This window comes from Phoxinus phoxinus, assembly GCF_949152265.1.
Source record: "Phoxinus phoxinus genome assembly, chromosome: 22".
NCBI classification, from domain to species: Eukaryota; Metazoa; Chordata; class Actinopteri; order Cypriniformes; family Leuciscidae; genus Phoxinus; species Phoxinus phoxinus.
In genome coordinates, this window is record NC_136897.1 from 15,180,046 (window position 1) to 15,188,249 (window position 8,204).

Consider the following 8,204-nt stretch of genomic DNA (forward strand, 5'->3'; position numbering starts at 1 on the left):
CTTATTCCTTTCCCCCACCAGCCAGAGTTCTGCCATGTCCCCATCTTAGAGAGGCTCGATGGGACAACCCAGCGGGAAAAACATGAGTCAAGGTCACAGTACACCCTCCACCCCTCCAAGCAGGAAGTGCCGAAGGGCCTGGCCCATCAGAGACAGGAAGCACAAAGTGCAAACCAGCATCCACAACCCACCCCTCCAATCGGGAAGTACACAAAAAATCTCAACCTTGCCCGCATGCCAATTACAGACCTTTGCCGTAAACTTTTACACATCTTTTATCTATCAGGCCTACTTTGGTAATTTGGCTTAAATTAAACAGCCCTAAAAAATATGACATACTGTATGTCTTCATTAATCTTTTACCTTTGGAATGACCTACTATGAATTATGTGAGCTTTTAAAGAGAATTTTACAGTCAAGTTCAGAAGTTTTTCATGCCAAGAAAGAACCAGGGCCGGTTCTAAGCATGGGCAGAGGTAGGCTGAGCCCACCCAAACATCTGTCTTGCCCAGCCAATAGCATTGTTCTTTTTTGTGTGTGCATCGATTAAAAGCAGTTTGAAGTGGGCTGTGTGTTGGACCGTTTAATAAAGGGCTGAAGACTGACTCAACCAATCACAACACCAGAAAATTGCTGTATACACGAAGCAGCTTCAGTCTGTTGCGGAAAAGCAGAGGCTTGCAATCACATGAGCGATAAAAGGCAAGGGTAGGAATATTTGAGTGCTATCAAGGTGCGGATTATGGGGAGTTGTTGTTGATGCTGCATAGCTGAATGTATGAAGCGAACTCTCGGTTTAACCCAGGGGTGCAAAAGCCACAGACCAGCAGAGTTTAGTTGCAAACCCAGTTTTCAAAGTACACGAGTAAACAAGCCTTCGAATTGGGGCAGTCTTCGTGGCGCCACTGTGACGCATTCGCCCTTTGAATGCAGACTTTGAAGGATGCAGCCTCTGAATTGGCTGGCAGCAATTGTCAATAACTAATACACAAGATGGCACCAGCTGCGTTCGCATTAAACGAGAGAGAGAGAGAGAGAGAGAGAGAGAGAGAGAGAGAGAGAGAGAGAGAGAGAGAGAGAGAGAGAGAGAGAGAGAGAGAGTCTGCGGTACGAGAGACATGAAAAAAGCGTCGGCCTCAAATACCTGGATGAACGGTCATTATAACCCTGGAGGGCCACTGTCCCGCAGAGTTTAACACCAACTTGCCTCAACACACCTGCCTGGAAGTATAGTAGGCCTGGTAAGACCTTGACTAGTGCTCAATTGGGGTTGGAGCTAAACTTTGCAGGACAGTGGCCCTTCCAGGACCCGGATTGGACACCACTATTATTATTATTACACCACTATTATATCCTTTAAATGCCTGTCTTGTTTGAACTTGTTCATTCGTCTAGGCTCAAAGCTGCTTTATAGGAACTGTTTTTCTTCAAGGAAGCTTTGAGTTTAATGAGCTAATAAAATATTTAATATCAGGCCCTAAATAACAACAATAATAAAATCTTTTTTATTTTTTTGCCATGGATTTAATTTTCATTTAATTTTCCATGGACCCCCAGTTTGTAACAATGTTATTCAAAACAACATTGAACCATTGGGACTGCATTGATGCCCATGGTCCCATGCAGACTACATCTGTCTTCCCTGAAATGATGAAACTAAGCTGAAGTAAAGGCCTATGCAAGTGGGCCAGATGCGCAACTGATGGGTGCTAAATGATTACACACTCTAGGCAACATCTGCTCAAAGTAAACACATCCATCAAGTATTAAATAACCTAATATGTGCATTACGCGCAACAGGGGATGTTTCCCATTTTAAAATGAGGTGTCAGTAGAGGAGAGAATATTTATCGAGAGGACAGCCATTTATGCAAACACTCTTGGCAGGCCTTTGTGATATTTTTAGCATGCGATTCAATATACCTTTAGATTACACACACTCACACAGAGAGATACTGTACATGGTGTAATGATGTTGTGAGTGGTGCAGATAAATCATGGGCGCTTTAATCAAACCACAAAGGTATAAGAGAATAATCAATCATTCAGTGCTCTGCCCTTCTTCCTCTCTCTATCTCTCTCTTTCCCATCTCTCTGGCCTAAGCAGCATGCCTGTAGTGTCCATGGGTAATAAAGGTGTCAGATCTTTTCAAACTTGCTATTATTATTATTATTTGTATTGCAGATACTGCAGTGTGCCTATTCAATGGGGGCTTGGAGAGCACAAACCATCAATTTAACCGTCAAAACACAAACTGTAGTGAATCAAAACATTTGTGCATTCAATAAAATAATCAAGGTAAATTTATACAAATTCAATTCACTAGTTCACAATGGTGCATGTGAGCCCCGCAAATACACAAGACTGCAAATACACGTCAAGTGTGCAAGTAAGACAGAAGAATATCAAAATAAATGTCCATGGACCCAGACAGAGAATTTGTGACAGAAACCCTTCACTTACACCTTAACCCACCCTTAAACCTAACCATACCACCACATGTCCCTAACTTACCCGTATCTCACCTCAATAGCAGCAAAAGTGTTTTGCAACACAACAATAAATACATTGTAACTAGCATTTTTATTTATGATGTACATACATAGTAGTTAAAGACACCTAATGTAAAGTGTGACCCTGCTGAAAAAGCTAGTTTTTACCTGGGAGATCAGTTAGAGGTGCAGTAAACGATTTCTGAGAAATGCTGTTGATAGTGGATCAAACCGAGCACCACAAAACACTTGAAGCCAATCAGCAGTAGGGGGCGTGTCCACTCGTGATGGGGGAGGAGAGAGAGAGACTGAGAGGGAGATTTGAAGAAAGACTGCAGAAAGAGAGATGGCTGAGATATTACAAAAAGAAAAGGTCAGAGGAATATCACTTGAAAAATGATGATCAGGCAAGAGTTTTAGGCCCTGCGTTAATATTAGAAAAGTTTCCCAGTGCTGGGGAGACCTAAGCAAGAAGGCCTGAAAACGGACACCTATGTTGCGTTATCTCTGTTCCATACGTGATTAACAATAGTTTCGCTGTTTCACAGAATCATGATATGCTGTTGTTGTAATGTAGTAACAAGATAGTTTGAAGTGTCATTGCTTGTCTGGAGCTGCTGGTGACTAACAACAAACTCTTACTTGTATAAAACTCTTGTGTACTGCTACTGTATGTTAATCTTTCGTTCTTCCTTGTTTGTTCGTCATCTTAGCTATATTTTTCACGAAGAATTATTTGTAATGATAAAGAGGCATCCACTATTGCATTACGCTACATGTTCGTTCATTTTGGGGGCGGAGCAATGAAGGGAGGGGTGTGTTTGTTTGGGTTGATTTCAAATATCAACAGTGTTTCTCAGAAATCACTTACTGTACCTTTAAGACCTGAAAACTAGTTTAGACTGGTTAAAGCTGGTTTTTATGTTTTTGGAGGAGAAGGTGGGCATTCGAACATCATCGACCTTTATTCTCAACACAGATGTAGGAGCAAGTCCAAGGCCAGAACCATCATTAAGGGTATAGCTAACTGTTTAGGGCCAAACATGGGGGTAAAACAGCAAGATAAACAATAACAAAAACCATCACCATCATAAACACTCACACATTTTCAAAAATGTATTATGTCTGGGAACATCCTGCCAGTGTTTACATCACTAATGCCGTTTTGATGTGTCCCCCAAGGACAGGATAATATCCGCATAACTTTAAGATGTTGAATGGTAGAAATACGAAGTAAAGGATGTCACTGTCTATCTCTATGTCTATGTCATGGCAAAATTCACATCGCAGGCACAGATAAAGGTCACACACTGAGTGTGTGTGCAGGTATCTACGAGAGACAAACCACAAAAACGCAGCTCAACAGAATGATGGAGAGGTTTATATTTTATTCTGGATTCTGTGGGCCTTTTGCTGCTCTTTACACAGTCTGCCTGTGATAAATGATAAGACACTTGAACCGCACTGAAATGACATTGAGGGTATCATTTTGAAAGACCTTAAAAAGGGCAGGATTGATAGATATCACAAGCCATTGTGCTGCTACCAGGACAAAAAAAATCCTGTTACAAGGATATAGAGTTACATATCAAAATACATAAGATGACATTTGCAAAAAGGCAAACATTGCTAGATAATTACTGAATTTTGTGCATTCTGCTTCTTTAAATGTAATCAGAGATTATAGATTAATCTTTTTCAAAGTGATAATTAATCCAGTAAAACGTATCTTATCTTTTCATCAAACGGAGTAAAAATTATGGAAACATACACCATCTGGATATTACACCTGCAAATGAAGAACGTTTGTTGGGTGATGGATTTAATTTCGTTACTGGGATGGAGTTTCCTCTGTGAGTATTTACCACCACCTTCTGACGAGCTACTGCAATGACATGGAAAAAATGTCCTAGTAGGGATGCACATTGCACAGTAATTTATCTTCTGTCTAATTTTGCTTTACTGTCCGTATTTCTGGCGTGGCAGGACCTTTCTAGGCTACAATGCGATACATAAAAGATTAATTTGATCAAATAACTTTTGATTCATACTTCTGATTTGACATTGTATTTTGAACATTGTCTCATTTTAGTGTTTTTAATTTTTTTAAATCCCAAAGTGCTGATCATTTTCAATAAAGAAACAGCATTGCCAGTATGTGACACAAATAAAGTAGGCCTATACAGAAGCACACGATTCAGTTCTCATACTTATACTACGCCATAAAGTACTCTTTTTGTGAAGAAAAATAGATAGGCTACTACTGATTGTGTAGCAAATATGTCTAAACCATGTCAAAATATTGCAGCAGCATAAAGGGATAATTCACCCAAAAATGATTTCATAATTTACTCACCCTCCAGTTGTTCCAAACCTGTATGATGTTCTTTCTTCTGTTAAACACAAAATAAGATATTTTGAAGAATATTGGTAGCAGTGGCGGCTCCTGGCATAGGCAACATTTAGGTAACGTTAGGGCAGATTCTGGGTTTTGGCGCTAGTTTTTGATAAACATTTTGTAAGTTAATCTCTATATCGTAATCGCTGGACACATCAGACACACTTTTGGCAGAATTATAATGTCCTTTATTTATTTAGGCGTTAGTCAGCCTGAGGGTGGCGCTCTAATGATGATTGACAGACTTTAGTACACGACAAAAGCATGTAGTATGCTAGGGCGGCTTACTGCGTCCGATAGTTGTTTTGAATATTACAAGTTAGGAATTACAGTGAGGAAAAAAAAGTAATGTCTAATCTCAGAAGAAACACAAAACAAACACAAAGTAACGTTAACTAGCCTAACGTTACTGTATATAAAAGCTATTCACATGAGCACGTTTAAAGGGTTTATAAATTTGATACTCCTAACTCCACATAGGGAAGAACTGACATGCCAACTAACGTTAGTCTAACGTTAAGTAACTGACCTGATGCAGACACACACAGCTGAAGCGGACTGAAGTCGTCTTGGTCTGGAGCTAGGTTTAGCCTGAACAGAGGCGGTGAAAAACATCTATCATATTTAACGGCTCTGAGCGCGAGTAAGTAACGTCACGTGAAAATAAGTGGGGCAGCCGGAAAAGTTGCCCCAATGGCTCTCTATGCGGGGCTGCAGTTCCATTTTTCACCACAGATTTACATTGGAAATATGTGGGGCGCTGTAGAGCTGGGGAGGGCTCGTATCCTGAGTATGCCTGGCGAATCCATGTGCTAATGTTAATTAGCTCATTTTATGACTTAAAATAGTCTAGAAAATCCGAAAACACACACACACACTTTTTGGTGGGGCTCTGCCCCATTGACCAGTATGGAGTGGGGTGGGAGGAACTATGGAAGTCAATGGTGCCCGTCAACTGTTTGGTTACTGGCATTCTTCAAAATATCTTCTTTTGAGTTCAGCAAACGAAAGAAATTCATGCTGGTTTGGAACAACTTGTGGGTGAGTAAATGATAACAGAATTTGCAATTTTAGGTGAACTAGGCCTACCATGTTACTAGACACGCCCCTTCCAACTTCACATCTCATCTGAATTCCGAAGGGTGAACCAACTTTAGATGCGATTCCTCCTTAAAACACATTTATAGAATGTCATGAAATTTACGTGTCGCCTATCAACAACCAACACATCCCAGGCCCAGAATAAACGCTCTTGTTATTTAAGGGATTATGTTTACAATGCCTAATTTGAACATGCCATGCACGTGATTTGGAATGGCAGCCAGTTCGAATAATAGGCCTATAGCCATTGCCTTACCCTTAACTAATGCAGCAAAACATCATTTTTTTCCCCTTCAAATTCTGAATGGATTATTTATCTTCTAGAATGCGTGCATAAAAGCACTCCCTTAATCATTAGGCTACTGTCACTCATCTTAGTTCATTGCGAACTCACAGAGTTCTACCATAGATAGACAGTATAAACGAGTTCTACTAATCGATTAAGCTGACTGTACAATAAATATCCTATTTAGCCTACATAAAGTCTACACTTTTTTATTGTACAAGTTAGGCTACATTATAACGAGAGGACTTGAGGTGTGCACTGTGCAGATCTCAGCACTCACTGGAAAAAAAACTCCAGCGTTTTAGTTAGTGGCGATGGTATTCTGATTGGCCATTGCGTTCAAGAAATCATCAGGTATGTTTGTGATTGGCTACATTGCTCAACGCTGCAAAAAATAAATAAAATAAAAATAGAACATTTGAAGTAGTTCCGACGCCCAGAGCATCTCCTCCAAATCGGTTTACCAATTCAGTTCATAAGAGTATTCGCGAGGGTGCAGGGTTGAGGGTGAGTTCAGCTCGTGTAGTGAACAAAACTCGAGAACTCTCGCGTTTCATTTAATTTTCATTTTCACTGTATTACCATCAACCTATTAGTGCTGGTGAGGAAAATGAGATGCCAATGAGAAAGAGAAAGAGGACGGATAATTTTGTGAAGCTTCATTACTGTGATTGGAGCGGCATCATCTCAGACCAGAATGCAGAGGGTAAATCAAATGACCATTGGAGAATATCACTGAAGAGTCATTAATTAACACATTACCACACACCATATTATATCAAAACACAACTGAAGTTTGATCAAGCCAATGATCAGATTTTTTTTATTCCAAGACATGTCATGCATATTTAAACAAGGATTGTTAAAAAAAAAACTATAAAAGTTGAATTTTACTGAATTTTGCTGCTTACTGCATGTTAGAAATTAGGGATGCACCGAATCCAGGATTCGGTTTCGGATTCGGCCGAATATTGAGGTTTTTAAGAATTTTTTCCCACCGAACCGCGCGCTACGATGGTTGACGTCACGCCGCCGTTGATTACGGGAAGGTGTTTACGTAGTGTAAGTGTAACGCGTTGTCAGGAAGAAAAAATAGGGATACCGGTAGCTCACAGCTAAATAGCAGAGGCCAGACATACTCATGGAGGCGATTGGCATCTCACAACTCGCACTTTATTCCCCAATCGAACTCATGTAGCCTAACTGTCTGTCACACGTTCTACCATCCACAGCGTTCCTTAATAAAATAAGATAAAAATGAGCATCAAACTGGGCGCGCGCAGCTCTTAAAGGGGCCACACCTTATTTCCACTCGTTACAGTAGGTGGACCGTTCGAATGACGTAGACTGTGAGAAAGTGAAAATAGAACTCATGAGCAGAAAAGGTGGTGTTGTTTGGCAGTACTTTAAGTCAAAAGAAGGCAATTCAAGTCGAGCTACATGTTTAATTTGCAATGACGATTTGTCTCGTGGTGGCAAGAACCCTAAACAATACAACATCACCACTGTTAAAATGCATTATTTTTTTTATTTTTTTACAGTTAAAATATAATAAAATGAAAAATCCACTGCTGTGGACGTTGTTTACTTCATTGATGTGTTTACTGTGTTAATGGACTGAGGATAGGAGTGGGAGTAGGATTTGGTATTCGGTTTCAGCAGAATCTTAACCAGCAAAAATCTGGATTCGGTGCATCCCTATTAGAAATGTAAAAAAAAAAAAATGTTTTTGGTTGATCAGGTGGCAGTGAAAATTGCCAGAAAGCCGCAGAACATGAAATACATCTACATTGTAACACTCGCTATGCTGTTTTTCCACTGTTTTCAAATTTAAATATGATAATGGCAACACCTTCATATAAAAATGATCTTTCTTCCAGGCTGCCAATCCTGCACCCTTCCCATTAGAGGTCGGCCTATTAATCC

At 40.0% G+C, this 8,204-nt stretch overlaps 1 protein-coding gene across 1 annotated transcript in view; it reads right to left on the reverse strand.

Annotated features, from left to right (window-relative positions):
* fgd5a (FYVE, RhoGEF and PH domain containing 5a) overlaps positions 1-5,486 on the reverse strand; it is a 79,702-nt gene extending 74,216 nt beyond the window's left edge. Inside the window, exons 1-2 of the mRNA XM_079596517.1 lie at positions 5,417-5,486; positions 4,850-4,886 (exon numbers count right to left, since the gene is read on the reverse strand). The gene's annotated coding sequence lies outside the window, so the exon portion shown is untranslated. The remainder of the gene's footprint in view (positions 1-4,849; positions 4,887-5,416) is intronic.
* Positions 5,487-8,204: the final 2,718 nt, after the last annotated feature.